The sequence below is a fragment of the Staurois parvus genome, unplaced genomic scaffold (assembly GCF_062004578.1).
Source record: "Staurois parvus isolate SC_StPar_1 unplaced genomic scaffold, SC_StPar_1.0 ptg000249l, whole genome shotgun sequence".
Taxonomy (NCBI): Eukaryota; Metazoa; Chordata; class Amphibia; order Anura; family Ranidae; genus Staurois; species Staurois parvus.
The window spans coordinates 11,650,882-11,672,978 of record NW_028318045.1 but is presented as its reverse complement, the minus strand read 5'-3'; the positions used below and the strand labels follow the sequence as shown (position 1 = coordinate 11,672,978).

Here is a 22,097-nt window from a genome sequence, read left to right as displayed (position 1 = left end):
GAACTACCATGGCACTGTTGAGCACTGTGGTAGTTCATTGATTCTTCCTGTCACTGTGTATCTGCTTGCCCGCACAAGGTATGAGCAGACAGATACACTGACAGGTCTGCAGGAGTCGTGCATGATGCTTTTCATTGCTGGTACAATGCTTTACAGGCTCCCAAAACAAAAAATAGTAAATGCACATTTGTTTACATGCAAAAAATTAGCTTTTTTTGTTAAAAGGTGAAGGCTTATTCTTTCATTCACACAGGCTTGTAAAGTTACTGTATAGTCTACTTTAGGAATATGGACTCATATACTGTACAAGAACATCAGACTCAGAAGCAAGTCATATACATGTTTTAGGTGTTTTTATGTTGCTTTGGTTTGTTCAATGAGTTGCTTCGAGTTTGTGATTTTCATTTTAATTATATACGAAAGAAAAGCAGCTAAGACAAAACAATCTAAGATAGATACTGTAAATAGATAGAATAGAGATAATAAAATAGATTAAATGATAGAAGATTAGATTATAGAAGATAGATAGATAGATAGATAGATAGATAGATAGATAGATAGACTAGAAGTTCTAACAGTTGCCTGGAATTTTTCAAATACTTTATCTCCAGGAATGCATCAGAGCTCCCCCTGAAACTGAGATTTTAAACGTCCTCCCATTTGTCATGCATTGTGCCAAACTAGTTCTTTCAGCTGTCCTCCCCCCTTTTCGTCATAGAGGGAATTACTACCCTTCTACTTCAGAGAAGCACATAGGAGCAGTCACAATGAGGGGAAAGAGCGAGTCTTTGGTACAGACTCCTAAATATACCTTCAGAAACTAATAAAGCAGAATTATTCTGAATTGTCACCCAGATCTCCCTGAAGATGCTGTACATGCAGTTTAATGATGGTGGTTTAGATGAAAGCTAAGTTCATGTCTATGTTTTTTTTACTACAAAATAAGAAAAAGAAAGGGGCTCACAAGCCTTGTGCATTACCTTGATAGAAAGTTTTATTAATAAAATATAACAGATGTATACTCACAAACGCCAAATTTACACAAGCATATCATGACCAACACTGGCCCATGGTCTGCAGTACTCCGTGAGTCCCACATGTAAGAGGATGCTCAAAGAACTGGTGCGTTTCGAGGGGGATCCTCAGAGGAAGAAGAGTGGACCCCCCCTCGAAACGCACCAGTCATTCTTTGCGTGTCCTTTTGCATATGGAACTCGTGCAGTACTGCAGACCATGGGCCAGTGTTGGTCATGATATGCTTGTGTAAATTTGGCGTTTGTGATTATACATCTGTTATATTTTATTAATAAAAATTTGTATCGAGGTAATGCACAAGGCTTGTGAGACACTTTTTTTTTCTTATTTTGTAGTGCTTGATAAGGGGCTGCACAGCATTGCTTGATTGGATTAAATGAAAGGTGTATGAAGATCTCTCCACACATGCCAGATCCAGTCTTTTGAGCGCAGGAGGGTCTTTTTTTCTTCTTGTGACTATGTTTTTTAAACCTTGGGATGCCTTTATTTTATGTTGGTGTGTTTTCACATAATTTACTTGGTAGAAAACTGTAAAAAGACATGGGTCCAAATTGCAAAAGCAATAGCTGAGTGATCTGAATCCATGTGAGCCCCAGGCTGTAACCATAAGCTACAGATGACAGCAATCGGACTCTAAAAACACATGAAGACTGAGCACACACACTTGCAAAAATAAATAAGTGTTTTATACCTATGTAAGCCCAATAACTACAATTTCATATAAACTTTTGACATGATATTATAATTTTAAAAGTCATTTTGAATACTTTTAAATCTGCTTTCATTAACAGAACATGTGGTGATGCTGACATAAAAGTCCTTGTTCAGGTACTTCCTGTTATAGGGTGACAACGCATTGGGGTTGATTTACTAAAACTGGAGAGTACAAAATCTGGTGCAGTTCTGCACAGAAATCAATCAGCTTCCAGTTTTTTTTGTCAAAGCTTAATTGACAAAAAAAGCTGTTCGGCTACCATGCACAGCTGCACCAGATTTTGCACTCTTCAGTTTTAGTAAATCAACCCCATTTTCCCTTGCCTTTAATTGTACATCTATGACGTCACCCTGTCATTTTTCTGATGAAGACTACACAAAACTGTTCTAACACATTAGGTAGGCACTGTGTATTGTTATCATAGAGAAACCTGCTTCAAGAAATGCCATGAAGCCTTACTGTACTGTACTGCATGTAAACTGGAGCAACAACAAAGTTGCAGCAGGAGATCAGGAGCACTGAGATGCAACAATGGATGAAACAAAATGTGAAAACGTGTATTTTACAAAACATACATAAAAATTAAAATTGTTCATCATACACAGTGCTTTAGCAACCTAAACACCATTCTGTTAGGGATTGCATCGAAGAAAATCTGTGCTTTGCCCATGCAGGGAAAATAACAGGTTTTTCTTTAATGCCCCAGTTCCCAGCAGCTCATACTCACCTTTCCTTAATGACCCACCACTCTATTCAGTAACCAGAAGGAAGGACAATATCCAATACTTCCCAGTATGGAGAAGAGTGTGATTAACTACAAGTGACAGCACTGGGAGGGTGATGTGCTTGGACCTGTGGAAATTCTAACTAGAGTGACTCAAAGCTTACACAGAACTGTCATTCATTTTCCCAGCAACTAAACAGCACAATGGAGAAGTAAAAAGGATAGGTATAAGCTGCTGAGGAAAGGGGCATTAATTGAACCTGTTGCTTTGTGCTAAACATAAATAGGTTCAATATAAACAGTTCAAACTGCATTCACCTGCAGGCAATTGTTTTTGTGCAATTTGCAAACTTCAGTGTTCTTTGCTGTTTGGGCCATAGACATCCAACAATACCACACACAATATACATGAGTAAGGTTTCGCAACCTTGTAAATGTTGCAGAAGAAAGCTGCACATACATTAGGATGATTTTGATTAACTTTTTATTTCTGTTTAATTATGCACATTGATGAAGCATTGATTTTGTTTTTGGTTTCATTTATTCACTTGGAAAATAAAAACATTTTGAAAAGATTAAAGCACTCAACATTATACATATTTTCTAAAAAAAAATAAAAAGGTTTAACTACAGACATCAGCTCATCCCTTTATAAGGGCAGTGCGTCAGACCCAACCAGGACAGGGACTTTTGGAGGGGACAAGGGCTAGCCTTCTACCTACTGATTATGGCACATGGAGGAGACCGTGGATTTTGTCTGCTTCTGCCGATCAGACCATGGAAAAGAGCTCAATTCAGCCTCTGATCCAATGGAGAGAGCAGATCATGCTGTAATGATGGAGAACAACGTGATGAACGCTGAGAGCAAGGCTTGGATTAATTCTCTGAATAAAGACAATAAAGTATCCATTCTGGAGAGGATGGAAAGGTGTAATATTAATCTTGTACAGGTTAAGGCTCCATTCACACCTATGCAGTTTGCTTTTTGTCTGTTTTGCAGTGCTTTTTGCAGTTTGTTTTGCGTTTTTCTATATGTGTTTTTGCCATGATTTTGACGCATTTGGCGTTTTGTTCAGCTCTTTTTTTTAAAGTGTATTTTTTTTTTCTGGGCAGAATAAAAATGCAAAACGCAAATCGTGGCAAAAACACACTACCATGCATTTCTGCAGATTCTCCATTGAACTCTATTGTAGCAAAAACACTGCTTTTTGCTTTTAAAAAAGTCCCTGACCCTTTCCAAAAACGCAGCAGCTCAAAAAAGCATAGATGTGAACATGTTCCATAGGAAACCATGTTAAATGGACTGTAGTGCATTACTGCAAAAAGCATGAAAAAACGCAAAGGTGTGAACGGAGCCTAAAGGCTTTTTTTTTTATAATATCTAGCTCCCCTATGCACCAATATTCCATTAATGTACCTCAGTTGCAAAAATATTCAAGCTCTCTTTGATCTGGAGAGCAAGGCCTTACCTTAGCCTTTGGTAAATTTCTGAGAAAGCTTTTTCAATTCCTGGAATGTAGACAGAGGGCAGAGGAGCCAGTAGGACCCCGGAAGCAGATTACTAGCAGATCTCCTACACTGACCTCATTAGTACACACCCTTCACCTATCAACTATTTTTCACAGCATCCCCAGGATCTCTCCCCATATGCATATGCCTGGCTACCCCAGCTTCTCTACATATGGGCTCAGGTCGAGTGATTGGATAGATGCTGTGTCCTTCTATTATATAATAATGGTAAACTTAAGGGAGATCGTACACAGATTATACAATCAGATTGTCTATATTATGGCCACCTTTACACACCTAAAATTACCTAGTTGCACTTTCAGTGTAATTAATTTTTAACGGCACACCAAACAAAGAAACAAGCACACATTTTGCCACATGAAAAAACAGGTGACAAACGCAGCAAAACACGCAATAAAAAATATGCAACATGCATCACGCCAAAATGTCCCGTGAGCCTTTGCCACGTGTAGCGCAATGGGCTGCCCTATGTGTATCACTGGAAAAATGAGCCAAAAAACATCCACTCCCTTTATTCTAGGTGTGAATGGGGCCTGAAAGTGAAATTGGTGCATTTACACAAAACAAAGAGGCTCCATTCTGTGTGTTTCTGAAAGCATGGCAATCTGCTTAGAAATTACACTCTTTGCCATGTGTTTCAGAAACACGCTGCAAATGTGCATCATGTTTGTGTTGTCATTACGTGTTAAAGGCACCCCAAGTGTGGCAAACATACCAAAAACCGCGGTAACGCACTGTGTTACGCTCCAAAAAAAGTTTTGAAGCTTTTCAGGGGAGATTGTTGCGTGCATGGCAACCCTTGAATGGGCTGCCATATGCGAGGTGAGTGAAAATGCTCCATAACAAATGCATGCAGGAATATGAGCCTTCACTACATGGAGATGTGAACAGGACCTGACAACAGAGTGTCTCCGTCCACACCTATAAAGATGGCCATACACTATGCAATCTCTGTACAATTTCCTTTAGATTTACCAGAACTATGGAATAGGAGGACACACCTGAACAATCTGTTCAATTTGTATCAAATCAGACAGACCCTTGTACTATATAGCGGATGGGAGGAAGGTAGTATTGTAATGAGGGAGGTGTGGTGAATACACCCTATCAAACCCAATTCTGTAATGCAACAAGGAAGGCTTCTGGGAAGTGGCCTACAGGAAGAGAATGCTGAGAGACCATTGACAGGAAATAATGCAATCTAAAAAGCTGTTCAAAATCTCACAGAAACTGACAGAAAAAAATGAAATGTCCTGTGGATGAGGTAAGTGAGAGAAAAGCACATTGGGATGGCTGGGCAGAAATGGCATTGGAAAATGCTTCTATTTATTATGAAAAGTGAAATTTTGCTCAAAAAGGTGAACTTATCCTTTAACCTCCCTGGCGGTCTGATTATTTCAGATTTTTGGTGCTGAAAGCGGTACCATTATTTTGCATGGAAATATGTAGTTTTTTTATTGTAGGCCTGTAATTCTTAGGAATAACTCACTGAAATCTGTCCGAACAAGAGTCTATTAAACATCCCGGGTATGATAAAATTTGAAACACAAAATCATAAATTATAATTTAATAAATAATCATAAAAAATAATAATATAATAATAATACATTTAATTCAATAATATAATCAAACCAAAAACACTGAAATTTGAAATATAGTGCCAAGTTCGCACGTCACTGAGCAAAGTCGCAAAATCGTTTTCAGTGTCTGATGACGAATTTCTCCACGAATCATTATCACTGAATTCTGCAAGTGGTTCTGATTTACTATCACTGTTCTCTAGCTGATCTAAACCCGCTTTTGACCTAAAGGAACGCTTTTTGGACGCCATGGACTTTTCTAAGTTTCCAGGCAGAAAGAACAGACAAAATGCAGGCACGGCACAGGACAAAGAACTAGGGACAAAATGTATGTGAAATGGGTTGAAACAGCAATGTTTTACTATGTAAAATTCGTTTTGAAAAAAATGAAATTTTTCTTAAATTTTCAAATTTCCCGCCGCCAGCGGCACCCGTACGCCCCGACGTCACAGGGACCAGAACACAGAAGCCGGAGGAGATGGCCGGGGACGCTGCAGGGGACACATCGCGGGAGCGAAGGACAAGGTAAGTGCTGCAGGGACTCCCTATGCAGAGCCGCATGGTTTGCCCGAGTGTAGCTTGGGGTTACCGCTTTTGGCACTGACATTTTACCCCGAGCTACACACGGGAATACCGCTAGGGAGGTTAATGTCAGAGGAAATATGGTGGCCCTCCTACAGACTGGGCTGGAGAAACTCCTCCACTTGGGACAGAAATATTTATCAACAATCTCCCTCAAGAAATCTATGAAGATAAATGAATTCCACTTTTTCTGATTGCTGGAACATTCTATGAGTTTTGTCTTATGATGACTTTTCTAGTGAACAGATTACGCAAGTGAAAGCCAAACACCTAAAAGACAGCATGTAATGTACTTTGTGTATCCAGGGTTATGGACTTGTTGCCAACTGTCAGGGGTGGGCTCCCTGGCTAAGTAAAGTTGGTCTGGGTGCCTTGATGTTGTTTCGCATACTGTTTATTAGATCACTGTTTAATTAGGTTACTGTTAGCTGCTAGCTGTTTGTTAGATGTACTGTTAGATTTACTGATGATATTATTGTTTAAAGTTTGAATTGTTTAGGATCATGTGATCAAGCTCTTATCTGATTCTGTATGGTATAAATTCTGTGCGAATTTTCAATAAAACAGTTCCTGTTTGCACCTAAGCTAGTGTCGTCTAGTTCTTGGATGCAATTCCCAGCTTTAATCCCTTTTTCCTGTATTCCAGCGGCGAGAAGGCAGTACTCTGGCGGAGATACCCAGTTGGTGTGTCAGGCAGTCCGTCACAGGCAGTCCAAGCATTTTATTTTGTTATGGGCAGAATGAAGAAGGTGGAGTGTGTCCTTACAAGCTCTAGAAGAATGCAGTGGCATTCTGAATAGGGTCAGCAACAAGCAGGTCAATGGCAGGCATGGACTGCATTGCTGGGTCTCCTGACTTCACTTCCCAAAGTAGTACTAAGGAGGGTCACATGAAGGTGGACTGAGGTAACTAAAAAAGGGTTTTTATGTTTAATTTTGAAGAAAAAATGGTGAACGGTTGGAAGAAATTAATTGGGGATTTAACTTTGCCTATACACATACTGTGTAGCACTACCCCCTTAGGAGTCACTGGGTCCGCCTAAAGCTCTGCACAGCCAGGCAACACACATTTTCTTCTACACTTTGCACACTGGAGTCAGTAAACAGTCCTTGAGCTTGGTTTTGTTGTTTTATTAAGGGGTTAACAACTTGATAGGGAATAGAGGTATATGGGATGCCTAGGGAAACTGTAAACTATAGGACAACTTAGAGCAACTATGTACAAAAAGGTGGACAAAAATAGTCTCTCCTCTAAGAGCATCCAAAGCTCTTTGGTGTACCTCTTCAGACCCCAGATGAATCCTCCTCTTCACCTTCTGTGGGTATTCCCTGGGCAAGGGGACCCAAGAACTGTAGATTGAGAACACTCCCAGATGAAGACTAGCAGGGTATTTCACCTGACTGCCCTCTCCCCTTATCTGGCCCAGGAAGTGTAGGAGTACTCACTCTGTTTTTTCTTGTTTGCTTGGTGGGTTGGTGGCTGCCTTCAGACTTTATGCTGGGATGGCTCCTTCCCTGCTTCACAGGCCGTCCTCCCAAGGAGACGATGGGACAGAGAAGCTCCTCCCTTCCAGAATCCTGCCTGCAGGTGGGATACCCTCCCTGGGCCCCCTCCCAGGCTCCAAACTCCAGCTCCTCACTCCATCTTCCACCCAACACTCATTGACTGCTCCCAGGCTCTGTGATACTTAAGGGTTGTCTTGGTTACCATGCCCAGCCTCCTGCCAGTGGATTGGCCAAGGTCCCTCAAGCATGCTGAGGCTCCTCCTCTCATCTGTCCCTCCTCCAGAAAGTGCTCAGGTTTCTGGAGAGGTGGGAGGACTCCAGAAGCTCTGACCTTCAGAGCCTCCCTAGCCTGTCTTGAGGTGAACTCCTGCCTCACTCACAGGCTGACTCATCCCAGGCTGCTACTCTGCCTAAAAAGAAAAAAACAAACATCCTATCTAGCTAACCTGGAGGGTGTTACAACTGTAAATATAGACAACTTTTTTCAATTTTGGAAAGAGTAGGGAAGGTTTGCAATCCTTGTCCTTTTTTGCTGTCTGTGTCCTGTTAGGGAAACTTCCTGCCATGGACACATGATAAAAAATGAGAGGAAATGTGATTGTTTTCACCAGAAAACGTGTATTCATTGTAAGATTTCTATTCTTGTTCCATTGAAAACTGCATAAAGTTTGACATTTCCCATCACTTTCTGTCCTGATTAATAATCAGTAGGATAAGCTGGCAACCTGAAGTATGATAAACTTAAAGGAGATTCCAGCCTCAACCTAACCAGTCTTAAAAATGCCCCTTTTAACAATAATGCTGTACGCACACACACACACACTGTGCAAACACACACATGATACATGCATTGTACACACACACTGCGCGCGCACACCTGATACACACACTGTACACATACACAATGTGCGCGCACACACTGTACACCACACACATGATACACACACATACATACATACACTGTGCAAACACACACATGATACATGCATGGTACACACACACTGCGTGCACACACCTGATACACACACTGTACACATACACAATGTGCACACACACTCTGTACACCACACACATGATACACACACATACATACATACACTGTGCACACACACACACACTTCCTCATCTGTCACAGCAGAGGTATAACACGGCCACCAGTCCTGGACCAGTACAGGAGGAGGATGCTGTATTGGGGATGGAAGTTAATGGCCAAGAGAGAGAGATAAAAGGGAAAAAAATGAGAACAGAGAGAAAAAGGAGAGAGGGAGAGAAAAAAAGAGGAATAAAGTGTGTTAGAAAAAAAAGATAGAATACATAAGAAAGAGGAGGAAGAAGAGAGAAACAAAGAAAAAAAAAGAGAAAGAAAGAGAAATAGAACAAGAGGGTGATAGAGAAAGGGAAACAGAAGAGAAAGGGAAAGAAAAAAAAAAAAGGGACAAAAAGAGAAAGAGTGAGGAGAAGGAAAGAAGCAGAGAGAAAAGGGCGAAAAGAGAGAATAAATGGTAGGGAGGGAGAGAGAGAGACAAAAGTGGTGAGAAGTAATGGAATAAAAAAGAAAGAGATATAGGGATAGAGGGAGTGCTAAAAGTCCATGTGTTAAGGGGTGCTTTCCCCAGGCACTGACAACCCACACTACACTACTGGGAGGAGGGGACAATTTTAAGACTAGTGGAATACTAATTTAAATTTGAGCGTGATCCTTCTCCAAAAGTCTGTTCGTTTGTTGTCTTTATGTTGCCATTTCCATGTATATGTAGCTGCCCTGCTTCCACAGTCACTTGGGCTAGATAGCCTCAGACCTTTTTTTTTTTGTATAGGCAGAGACTGCCCAATCTAGTTCGAGTTTTATACTGTACTTGACACAAAAGCTTTATTGAATACAATTCAAACCAATTTAAGCAGCATATCTACAGGAAAAAAAGCACAACATAAATCCTGTCCTGCCTGGCAATTTAATATACAGTCAAGTCTCCTTTATCAGGCAGTTGAACCTTGTATTCAGCTCCACAAAACATAAGCCTCTTACTCACAAGGTTACCATCATAGAATGGGGCTGATTTACTAAAGCAAATGAACAAGAACAGATATAAATTACTGTGGTGCACTTGTATTGTGGGCCCAAGTTTATTGCTTACTTATGTTCGATGCACCCAGGTGTGGGCCTTGTTTTTTTGTGCATTAAACAGTCAGATAGGCCTGCTTTTGTGACTTCTGCTCCTTTAAATTGTATTATTGAATGCAGCTATCATATTAATTTTAAATGAATAAAGATTAAAGTGATTGTAAAGGGTTTTTTTGTTTTCAATAATAAACATGTTATTCTTAAATGCTCTGTGCAATGGTTTTGCACAGAGCAGCCCTGATGCTCCTCTTTTGCCCCCGTTCCCTGGCACTCCTAGCTCCTCCTGCGTTCTGAGTGCCCCCATAGTAAGGCTTGAATACAACTTTAAATTTGAGTGTGAATCCCTTGCCAAATGACTGTTAGTTTGTTGCATTTTTGTTGCTATTTTAATGCACAGAGGTTAGACAAAATATGGAAACAGTACATGATTTGCAGGTGTGAAAGTGACATGTTTCATGTTGAAAGCGAAAGTGATGTAACGTTCTTTTGCTTCCGCTGTGTGATGAGACACCTAGCTAACAGATGGGAAGTCTAATTTTCATCATTCCCTGCAAGCGCTGCTAGTAATACGGAGTCATGTCACAGCTTACTGAGCTTCAAGGAGGGCAAATTGCTGGTGCCTCTGTGATTGAAGTTGCCACTTTGTTTGACGCATCGCGAGGTACAGTATTAAGGTTTTGACGGCATATACATTTTCCGGAAAAACATCGTCTGATAAGCATAAGCACGGTCAACATGGTCAACTGGCAAAAAGAGACATAAAGAAATTGTGCAAGATTGTGACCCAGAAAAAGAAAACAACTGCTGCAAAAGGGACTGCAGCTCTTAATCTCAGTCCCGTGAAGACTGAGATTGAGCTCTGTGCTCACTTTTACAGCAGTCGTTTTCTTATTCCCAATCACAATCCTGCGTAATGTCCTTTTGTCTCTTTTGGTCAGTTGACCATGTCGTCCTTGCTTATGCTTATCAGACAACGTTCTCCCAGAAACCATATAATGCCATCGTAACTATTTATACTGTACCTTGTGACATGGAAAATAAATTGGAAACTTCAGTCACAGAGGCACTAGCTATGCAGGCATCAACAATTTGCCCCCTTTGAAGCTCAGTAAGCTCTGGCATGACTCCATATTACTAGCAGCTGAAAGTGATGAAAGTGAGACTTCCCAACTATTAGCTGGGTGTCTCATGACATCGGAAGCAAAAGAACGTTACATCACTTCCGCTTTCAACAGGAAACATGTTGTCACTTTCACACCTGCAAATCATGTAGTGTTTTCATTTTTTTGTCTAACCCCTGTATATTTCTACGTATTGTTCTGATGTGCTGCCTTGCCTATTCACTTGGGATAAAAATCCTCACATCTATATATTCTCTATAGGCAGAGACTATCCACTCCAGTTTGAGTTATATACTGGGTATAACAGCTTTACTGAATACAATTCAAACCAATTTAAGCAGCAGAAAAAAAATAAGACGCTTGTTATGGAAGAACTCATGCAGGCTTAATCCCGAGCCGCACTGTATGCATCTATTGCCTTTAAAACCACTTTAGGATAAAAAAAAATGTAACCAGTTTGCAAAGCAATGAAATACACATGTGCCAAGGTAAAGTGGCCAACATGTCAACTGTTGCTTTACTGTCATAGAAGAAAGGTGCCATATGCGTGGGTATTTATAATTACAAACTTTGCTGCACTTAGCAAAAACTGTTTTAAAGATTTTTTTCTCCCTGTCTGAGCCCTGCTGTACAGGGACTGATACCAGCTCATGTTCATCTACTTGTAATACTTGCAATTTAAATACATTTATTGTCATATTAACCAGAGTGATTACATGCTATATTAGTAGTGCTATGTTACCATAGTGATGCCATGATAAGAGAGTGGTTGCTATAAATCTTAGTATTCTAGCCCTAACTCCAGTCCCCAAGGAGCCCCTAGGTGGGCAAGCCAACAATTATTTGGGTGGAAGGGCAAATCTCTAAGAAGGAGGCCTTCTAACTTGTTATATATGCTTTGCATGAAATATAAACTTGCTCTTGATGAGTGTGATCTACTCTTCAGGTATCCAGTATCATGGAACAATGAGGCTTGATTTCTCATGCAGGCAGAAAAAGAGCGCAGAGAGATAATCTTATCAGCGCTTTGCTGCTTCTTCACTGTCCAATCACGCCCTGTTGGTGGTTGTGCTGAAACGGGGCCTCTCTGACCTAGCTGTGCTGTACAGCTGTCTCAGAAATGGATGGACAGATATACAAAACCTTTAGTAGGTAAAACTGCACACATATATGCTTTTCAGTAGCTTATTGCTCTGTTTTCTGCAGTACAACCTTAAAAAGTGAGTAAAAGTGCACTGCCACTTAAACATTACATGTACTTGCTTTCATTTACTCCCCCCCTTTTCCCTTCAGAAATGTCAGATTTTTTTTTTCAAGGAGTGGGTACCATTTTTGTTTATGGTACCAGCTTCCACTTCCTCTTTCCATCCATAGGCAAGGATGATGGCCTGCTTCCCCTGCCTGCAGCCTCCTGGGATCACACCACACATCCCAGGAGGCTGCAGTGCAAGTCCCTCTGTCAGCATTAGGGAAATCGACTGTGAGGAGTGTGAGACATCAGGAAGTCAAAGCTGGCTCTGAAAACCAAGCTGGTGGTGTGGAAGAGCTAAAACCCTGGGGAGAATCAGCTACCTAGAAGACAGTTCTGGACTCCAAGGGCTAAGTCTCTGTTTCTTAAAAGTCAGCAGATACAGTATTTGTAAAGTAAGAATAAAGGCAAACCTTTTTTCATTTCAAGGGAAGGACTAACCCCTGTCCCATTGGGGAGATTTTCCTTCATTTCCTGTCCCATAACTAAAACAAGAAGTGAGTGGAAATCCCTCCAAAATGAGGGAATCCTTGGTTGTCACCAGGTCCCCATTGGAAGTTCCTGTTTCTGACCTATTCCAATTCTGACGACAACTCAAAATTTGGGATATTCTATCACTTTTGGAGATAACTGTAAACAGGACAAAAAGAGAGGGTGAATCTCTCTAATGGGGCGCAGACAGCAATAAAACCCTGACTTGTTCTATCCCCTCCACTCTATCCAAAACAATAAAACATTTGCCTTTAGTTATACTTCAATTATCACATTCCTCTCTGAAGTTCCCCTTTACAAAGAAACTGTGTTATTTTACAGGTTAAATTAGATGTCAAGTGTGCAGGCTTGTCAGAGGGTGATCTGGCATTTTGGACAGTTTGGAACCTCTTGGCACTTGGAGGATCTTTTAAGTTTGACCTCAAACTCAAAACTTTGCACCAAAAAGTACCACCACCAAGCTCTTAGCACCCTAAACTAACACACCCCATTTCTGGTAAACCTCTCCAAATATGTTAGGGCTTGTGGTGACAGGATTTGGACTTGTATTAATGGCATCAGTTTGACATCAGCTTTAGATACTACTGACATCATTTAGAATTCATTAACAGGTGCATTTGACTTGCAGTTGACTACATTTTACCTATTTGAAACAGATTTTTGCTTCTCCATGAACTTGCATAGAAATGCAAAACCTGTTTAAAGTGAGCAGAAACCCATTGACATAGGCCTTTAGTCTGCTAAAAAGTTTTACAATTAGACCATCAACCAGTCTTCTACTGGCTGTGCTGCATTTTGATCTTTGCATCCACTGAGATACTAGTATAAAATGGTATGAACAGTCCACATGAAGAAATGTTTAGTGCCCATGTACTGATAGTTTCATCTCATCACTGGGGAAACAACAGGCTAGGGCTGGAAGCCTATTCAGAGCTTGGCAATGTGGCCGCTTAATGCACTTCTGAGCATCTGTAATGAACTTAAGCTAAACAAAGCAATCAGACCGTCAGTGGAGTCAGATTAAAAATTTATACCTTAATAAAAATAGATCACCGTCTCTGGACAATTCAACTTGTTAAAATGTTAATTTTGTGTGTTTTCTTGAAGTCCAGCTTCATGTCTTGTTCAGCACAGAGATTATTGGTTAGGATCGTTTTTTGAGCCATCGTGTCCATTTTTACAAGCTTGGACGTTGTCTACAGTGAATACATATGAAGAAAAATAATTGTCTTGTAAAATATTCCCCATTACCATAACAAGGGCACCTTCACCGTATCAACAACACCTTTGCTTGTTTGAATAAAGAATGTGTGCAACGGCTTTACTCTGCTCATATTTTTCTTTTAAATTTTTCATAGCGCCAAATCTTAATTTGAAAAGAAAAATGCAACTGACTTTCACAGTCTGGAGCACACATGTAACACTTTTTCATTGGTGAACTCTGTGATCTTATTTAAAGTTCAGCTCTAGCTTTAAAAATATGTAAAGTTGGTTGGCTTAACCACTGTACAAATTTTAAAAAATGCATTTTTTGCTGTAGTTCTTTCTTCACTGCACTGTCCCTTGCAACCATTCCACCAATTCTCTTCCTGTTAAATGACATCCAATATCATTCAACCCACTTCCAGTGAGCCCAGGGTGTCATGGACACACCTCTTGTCATAACATAAGGATCACTAATTTTTGAGAAGCACCCACCACTAGAGACGAGGGAGAGGACACCATCATAAATTAAATTACCTAAATTAATTTCATTAATTTAGACATTTGTTTGCCTGAAGTTCATGCTTTGTAACTTCCTCTTCCTTTGCTTTTATGTTTTGCAAAACTTTATTCTAGGGGTACTGTCAACCACCTGTGGTAGTGAGCCCTTGGGGTTCCCCAGGGTACGGAGTCTAAGCCTCAGCCTGCTTCTTCACTAGAGCCCCTAATGGTGGGGATGGACTTGCAGCAAGCAGAAACCCGATCGCGGCCCCCAGGTTGGCCCAGCTGAGGATGCAGAGACCGCTCACGTGAGAGGAGACAATAGGAAATCCGATAGACAAGCCGAGGTCAGGACGGGAGGAAAACAAGCACAGTCGGTGAACAAAGCCGGGGTTGGTACCAGGGGTGGACTGACAACTCATGGGGCCCCTGGGCAATAGGGGATCATGGAGCCCCTTTGTCCTTGCCCAAACCCAAAAAAGCCTATGAAAAAGGTACCAGGGGCATCTCATGGGGCCCCCTACCGACCCCGGGCCCTAGGGCAGTGCCCGAGTTTCCAAATGGTCAGTCCGCCCCTGGTTGGTACACGTTTAGTCAGGTGTAGGATACAGGAATTTGCAACAAACAGGAGCTCAGAGAACTATGAAGTTGCTCAGGCAAAGTGGGCTAGACTGAGCATGTCTTATATAAACAAGCAAACTAGGAGTTGGGCCAGGAAGTGATGGAAGGGAAGGAAAAAAACCCACAGAATAGCAGACGATGCCCACAGGTGAGCACAGACAAACCACACATTTGAAAGGGATCAGAAACAGCACTGCAGCAAGGAGGTAAGAATACACAAACAAGAAACTGCAGGCTAACTTGTGACAGGTACACAGTTCTAGGGGTACACAGGCAATTTTCAGCCATACGAATAAAACTCTATTTGATTGATCACTTTTCTTATGGCTCATCGAATATCATTATAGGTAATACATGAGCGATCTGTAGTCAAGAAATTGTTCAATTGATCTCTTAAGATGTAAAAAGTCGCAGTTCAGTTAGGTTTCCCACTATTCACAATTATTTGCTTCTATAGAAATTAATGGACTGTGCGATTAATCATGCAAACATGTGCTCTTCATATGGCTGGTTGGCACTTTTCTAACAGTAAATGCATGTTTTACCTACCTGAACACTCTCCCTGCACAAAGGAATCATGGGAGATTAATCATGTATAAATTACTAGAAAATTGTGCTTAAAGTATATTTGATCTTAATTATTTATTTTTCTCTATCTGTGTGTTCACATGTGCACATTTAATAAATTAATAGTCTGTATCATTTTCATGTATGTCTTCCAGCTGAAGTACCTGGTTACATGGTCAGTGTCACGGTGTGAGGTCAGGTTCAGAGACCAGTTGCTATAGCAATGTAAGGATTACCTGAAACCAGCAGGATAGGTACACCAGCAGGTCACCCTGGGAAATGACGCAGGCTCATCTGAGGTGTGGGGTCTAAGCATTGACCGGTTTTCACCAGAGCTCCTAGTGGTGGAGATGGATTTGGCTACGTGTTAATACCAGGTCGCAGATCTCAGGATCACCCCACCAGGGAATGAGCAGGCTGGAAACAAACAGCAGATCAAACAGGTTAGAGATCAAGCAGAAGCGGAGTCAGTCAACAAGCCAAGTGTTGGTCAAAAATGGTAGTAGATGAGGATGAAGCAAAATCGTAGTCCAATAACAAGCCAAAGGTCGGTAGCGAAGGTATAGACGGCAGCAGGAGAGACAAGCGGGATATTGGATGGGAAGGCACAATAATGTGGCAACCAGGAAGTGCAGAGACATGGCTTTTATCAGGAAGTTCATGGGAGGAGCAAGGAGTTCAAGGTTCATCAGAAAACAAGGCACAAGGCAGGATTATCCAATAGATCAGGCAGAGTGTTGTCCAGCATCCCAGGTTGCTCAGTGAGAAGACTTACTGCCTGACACAGTAGAAGTCCCAGGTTGAAGTCCAGGCCCTGATAGTCAGTTTGGTTGACCATTGAGAGGTACAGGACACTGTGCAGATACACAGCATGCCTGTATTGGGTAATTTGTTCAGCCACTACACCCCCTGGCTAATCACACCCTACCACTGGCACATACTCTCTCCCAATCATAGCCTGCCTCTAGAACATGCCCCCTACTCAAGTACAGCCTGCATCTTGCCAGAGGCTGAACAGACTATGGAATGCAGGCACAATGTGTGTCTGCTTGTGTGCTGTAATCCCCCCCCCCCCCTTTCTTCTCAGGAGGAAGAGATGCATGGTGACATGACAGAACTTTTTAACATTGTAAAAAAAGTAAGAAAAATTATTTCTGAAATTAAGGAAAAGTAGTTATGGTGCCTGCATAGTTATAACTGTACTAGAAAGTGTCTATAACATTGTATGTTCACAACTATTTTAAACATGTCTTATAAAAAGGTGATTTTATCAGTTTCTGTGATCAATTGTGGTGGCTGCATTAGTTTTCATTTTTGCAGGCAAAGTACATTTTCTGAAAGTTCTCAAGAAACCTATTGATTTTTCCATATTTCCTATGTTATAACAAATAGGAGAGGGAGAGTTGTTCTGTAGTCCTAACACACTTATTGTCCTAGATTGATAACGCTGCTCCTCCCCTGATACAGTACAATGATTGTTGTCACCCTAGGACAGGCAGCCTGTTACTGGAATGGTCACCAGGTGAAAGGGAAAAAAGTCTGGAAAAATTAAACAAATTAAGCCACCACAGGAGTGGTAAGTTGCAATTTATCAAATTTTTGATATAACATGTTCACCAAATGGTTTTAATATTAATTTTAGCAATCACTGTTGGTAGCTGACTGTCCCATTCTTTGAATCATAGTGGTTGCCATGTATCCTGAATGGCCCTGTATCAAATCATACAAAAACAAAGACCAAGTCAATGTTCAAGAAGGACTTGGATGTTCTGGTAGATCATATGAATAATAATAGCATACAATGCTGAATTGCAGTTTATAAAGCTAGCAAAATACCTTTTTTGTATTAAAAGAAGCATACACTGCAGAGACAAAGCATAATTTTGCACCTCTACAAATCATTAGTAGGACCTCATCTGGGATATGCAGTTCAGTTTTATATACCAGTTCACAAAAATTCGGAGAACTGGAGAAAGTGCAGAGAAGGGCATACAAACTGATAAGAGACATGAAGGAGCTCAGCTATGAGGAAAGAACTGAATTTATTCTCTCTTGAGGAATCGTCGATTAAGTCGGGATATGATCACTATGTATAAATGCACAGGTGGTTCATATAATGAAGTTAGTGTAGAGTTCCTCACTTTTTGATCATTACAGGGGACAAGGAAACACTCTTTATGTCTGGAGGAAAGGAAATTTAACCTTCACATTTAGCAAGGCTTCTTCACAGTAAGAGCTGTGAAAAAATTGAATAGACTTCCTCAAGAACTAGTTCTAGCCAGCTCAGTAGATTGTTAAGAAAAGAGCTGAATGCATTCCTAAATGCACAAAATATAACTGGATTGTTGATCTAGGTGTAGCCTGGACTATAGCTGATAACTGCTTCCTTTGTTGCTGATGTATTATCTTTGTGCAGGGTGACCTGGGCTAAACTGAATATTCATTGATGCAAAAGTGCAGTAACCAATTTTAAGGAGACCACTTTACAATGCTTTTCTTTGGAGTGTCTCCAGTGCAGGGAACAGCAATCTTGGCTGGCTGGGTCTAATTCAATCCTGAAGGTGAGTGGCTGATACAACGGAGCAAGGAAATGGGGTCTGCAGGCTGGTGAGGAACTGTCTTGAAGTAAGCGGGTGGGTGGGAAAAAGATTGGGCGTGCTGAGCAGAGCCTTGCCTTAGTTGACCACAAACAGAAGAAGCATAAAGACTACAAACCTTGCCGCAGACGTCAGGAATTTTCTCTCTGGGAGGATGTGTAGTTTAATTTGGATGCCTGGTGAGACCTGACTGTACTGGAGAGCACTCCTACTGCTTGTGAGTAAGGAAAGGAGGGACTGATTCAGCAGGATTCAAAGAGACATCACAGCAATCCCTATTTCTGTCCCAGAACAGAGCATGTGTCCAGAGACCCAGAGGAGGACGCCTTGAGTCAGGTAAGAGACTAACATTGTACAAGTTTATCTGTTGTGTGTCGGGGACTGTTGTGCTTTCTTCAAGCACCCCATTTTCCTGGCCAATGGTATTCTTGGTTTTCTTATTTTTTTAACAGTCACTGGCCAGTGGGATAAATCTGGTACTGTTATAGCAAGTTAGGACTGTCTTTATATCTCACAGAGTAATGTTATTGTCTTATGTGGGGGTGCAGTAAAAATTGTCAGGGCAACACAGGATGGGAAGTCAGCTGGGCAGTGTACAAGGGGTCAGCAGGGCAAAAGATAGGGTTAACAGCTATGTGCTTTGTGGGAAGGAGGATCTCTGCTGCCTGTGCCCAGACTGTGTGCAGTACAGAGACAGAAGAATTAACCCAGTGGCCTGACACAGTGTCCAGGTGGGAGGGGAGGGAATGGTTCTTTAAGTGGGACCAAATAAAATCTAGGAAGGGGCAGTCCACCACAGTACCCCCCTAGATCCAGCCATGGTTGGTAAGTGCTGGTTGAAGGACGTGTGTCATCTTCAGGTGTGGAGAGTATACACAAAACAATTCAGTGGCTCCTTTGGGAGTAGCACAACCCCTGCTGGAGCAAAATGTACTATGCTTTAACCACTTCATACCTGGAAGCTTTCCCCCCTTCTTGACCAAGCCATTTTTTGCTATTCGGCACTGCGCTAGAGCTTTCTTTGATTTTTTTTAATTATTGTTTTTTTTCCTTTTTTTTATTTTTACACTGTCCCTTTCCTCTTCTGTGATAGCAAGAGGCAGTGACAGGTACTCTTTTCTGAGAAATGTGGGGTCTATTAGATTCTATATCTTTTCTCTGCCCTTACAGCATCTGATTACACCAAGATCAAAAAATGTTGCTATTAATGTTTGGCGAAACCAAAATGATGATATGCTTGTTGCTTCCGGTTTCTTAGAACACAGAGATGATTAGAGCCATTCCCATCTCTAGTCAGCTTTAAGGTCAGCCGGCAGAATCGTCGGCTGCATTCTCGGGTTCCCCAGTGGGACGGGAGAGCCCAAGAAAGCCATCGAATGCAGCAGGAGGGGGGATGTCCCTTCCCGATGCTTGTAAAAGTGATCTAGTGGCTAAACAGCCACTAGGATTGCTATTAGATGAAATCTGACCGCCAGCTAAAAAAAAAGATACAGGATGATGCCTGTAGCTGTAGGCATCATCCTGGAATAACCCCTCAAAGTCCAGCGATTTACCAGTACATTGCTGATCCTTGTTGGGCATACATATAAAACAGCAGAGAACATGGGCATATGTTGAATCAGAGTACAAAAAAACAAAAACAAAACTTAATAGCGCAAATGGAGAAAGAGTGTTAAAGTACCAAGCAAGAAGCTGTAGTCTCTGTATGGTAGATCCAGATGTATTGCATGCACTCCCATAATGGAAGCTCTTCTAACAGGGTATTGGATATCTCTGTGCAAACAAAAAATATTATATGATGAATCGGGTCTGTGGACCAGTATGACTTCAATTCATTCTTTTTTGTAATGCCCATGTGGAGGGTTAGGCCAAAAAGGTTTTACATTCAAAAACTGCGATAAGTTTCCATGCGAATTGTCTGAAAAGAGCGGAATTTGGGTGGGCGGCAATGTATTGTTGTGCATATAAATTGCTTTGGCCTACAATCAATTGATACAAATCTTCTGTGAAAAACAGCGGAGGGGCTAAATGCTAGTGCTGACAGCGAACGGGACTGATCTTGCTAATACTGGATTTTTGGGGGCACTATACAAAGGGGGCACTAGTATAGTTCTATTCGTAATCAATCTATTGATCCGTACCAACACTATACCAGTAATGGCTGTGATCAGAGACCTATAGCATAAGTGCGGTAGTGTGAAGGCAATCTAACGCTAGAAAGCACGTAACACTTTGCTCAGAGGCACCAAGCTGCCTCTCACCCGCAGATTAAGGGCGGGCAGCTGGCTGCCAAAAAAAAACCTTAAAAAAAGTTTTAAAATATTTTTTCTCAATATTTTATTTTATTTTTTCCTAACATTATTTTGTATTATTTTAAAAACTCACCAGAGTAGTTCAATATTACCATAGTAACATTGTACTACTCTGGGCGGGTAATCAGGGATTTTTTGTTTTTAAACTTTGCTTCACAGGAGCAATAAAGAATATTGCTCCTGCAATGCAATGCTTGCTTTGAACTGTCATGAATGGGTTAAGTTCATGACAATTTAAATACTAGTGATCTGTAATTGGCTACAGCTAATCACATGGTATAGGATGCTGTGATTGGCCCATGTACCATGTGAGAACTGCGGGCCAATCACAGCTCCCCAGGAACTGAAGAAAAGCTGTTATGAATCAGATTGATTCATAACAGCTTTGCTAGCATTGTGACCATGATTACCAGGTGCCAATTACCGGGATCTGCATTCCACCGTGTCCCTGCGTTAGTACAACCAGAGTGACATACCTGTACATTGCTCTGCCTGTACAAGTACTGTGGGCGGTCGGCAAGTGGTTAAATAGATTTTTGCCTTCCTCTGGATTAAGTGTGAGTGTAGGATTGTGTATACATTATGGAGGTTTTTTATTTGTTTATTTTTTTCTGTTGATTAAACTAGATAGACTTGTGCCTATTTTCAAGCTGACTGTGTAACTATGTAAGCATTTCCACTGTTGTGCTCAGAGAGGGATGTAGCATAGCATCATGTGGCAAGAACATATAATCTTCCCAAGAAACAATCTGAATGAACCTGGGTGCAAAGCGCTGTGTAAGACTTAGATTAAGACCCCCATCATACTGGATGCGAATTGGCATGCAATTTGCATGCCATGCGACTTGCAAATCGCATGCCAAAACGCAGCCTATTGTCCACAATTAGAGCGGTCATATCGGTGCGGTTCCGACTTGGTCAGAGCCACACCGATTTCTAAAGTAGTACATGTACTACTTTTGGTGCGATTTGCATAGACATCTGTATCAGATGTCTTGCAAATCACACCTGAATTTGGCATGCCATCCAACTTTGAAATTGTGCAACTTCACTGTAAGTCGCACGATTTCAAAGTAGTGTTTGATGTGACCGGGGTGTAAAGTAAACTCCAGCCTAGACGTTTTTCTTTTTAACTTTAATAAGAGTAGTGAAGAGTTAGGCCTGGTTCACTCCAATGCAGTCTGCATTTTGTCCGTTTCTGCAGTGGTTTCTCGTTTTTTCACATGCATTTTTCACACGTTTTTTAATGCGTTATGCATTTTTTATACTTTCTTTTTTTGGCTAATTTGGTGTTGCGCAGATTAAAAATTCAAAACGTGTCAAAATACATAAAAAATTATAGTTTTAATAGCTACTCATAGATGTGAACATGTCCCATAGGAAACCATGTTAAATGGAATGTAGTGCGATTCTGCAAAAAGCACTAAAAAACGCATTGGTGTGAACCGGGCCTAAGATTATCACTGTGGCAGTGCATTTGTCAGCTTGGCTTGATAAACAAGCCGTGTCACAAATCTGTTTGAAAACCTTTCACTTGGAAAAATATAGAAAGGAAAAGAAAAAGTAGTCAAGGTTACATACGCTCTGCACTATAGGTCTAAAAGCTGTGTGTTGCTTGCCATGTCACAATGTTTATAACAT

At 41.1% G+C, this 22,097-nt stretch overlaps 1 long non-coding RNA gene across 2 annotated transcripts in view; it reads left to right on the top strand.

Annotated features, from left to right (window-relative positions):
• The window catches only part of LOC149459778 (uncharacterized), a 59,936-nt gene that overhangs the window by 12,768 nt on the left and 25,071 nt on the right, over window positions 1–22,097 (top strand). The window contains exon 3 of one of the 2 annotated variants that reach the window (XR_016313214.1): window positions 17,038–17,123. The exons of the other annotated variant lie outside the window; for it this stretch is intronic. This is a non-coding gene — a long non-coding RNA (uncharacterized LOC149459778). The remainder of the gene's footprint in view (window positions 1–17,037; window positions 17,124–22,097) is intronic. 2 annotated transcript variants of the gene reach the window in all.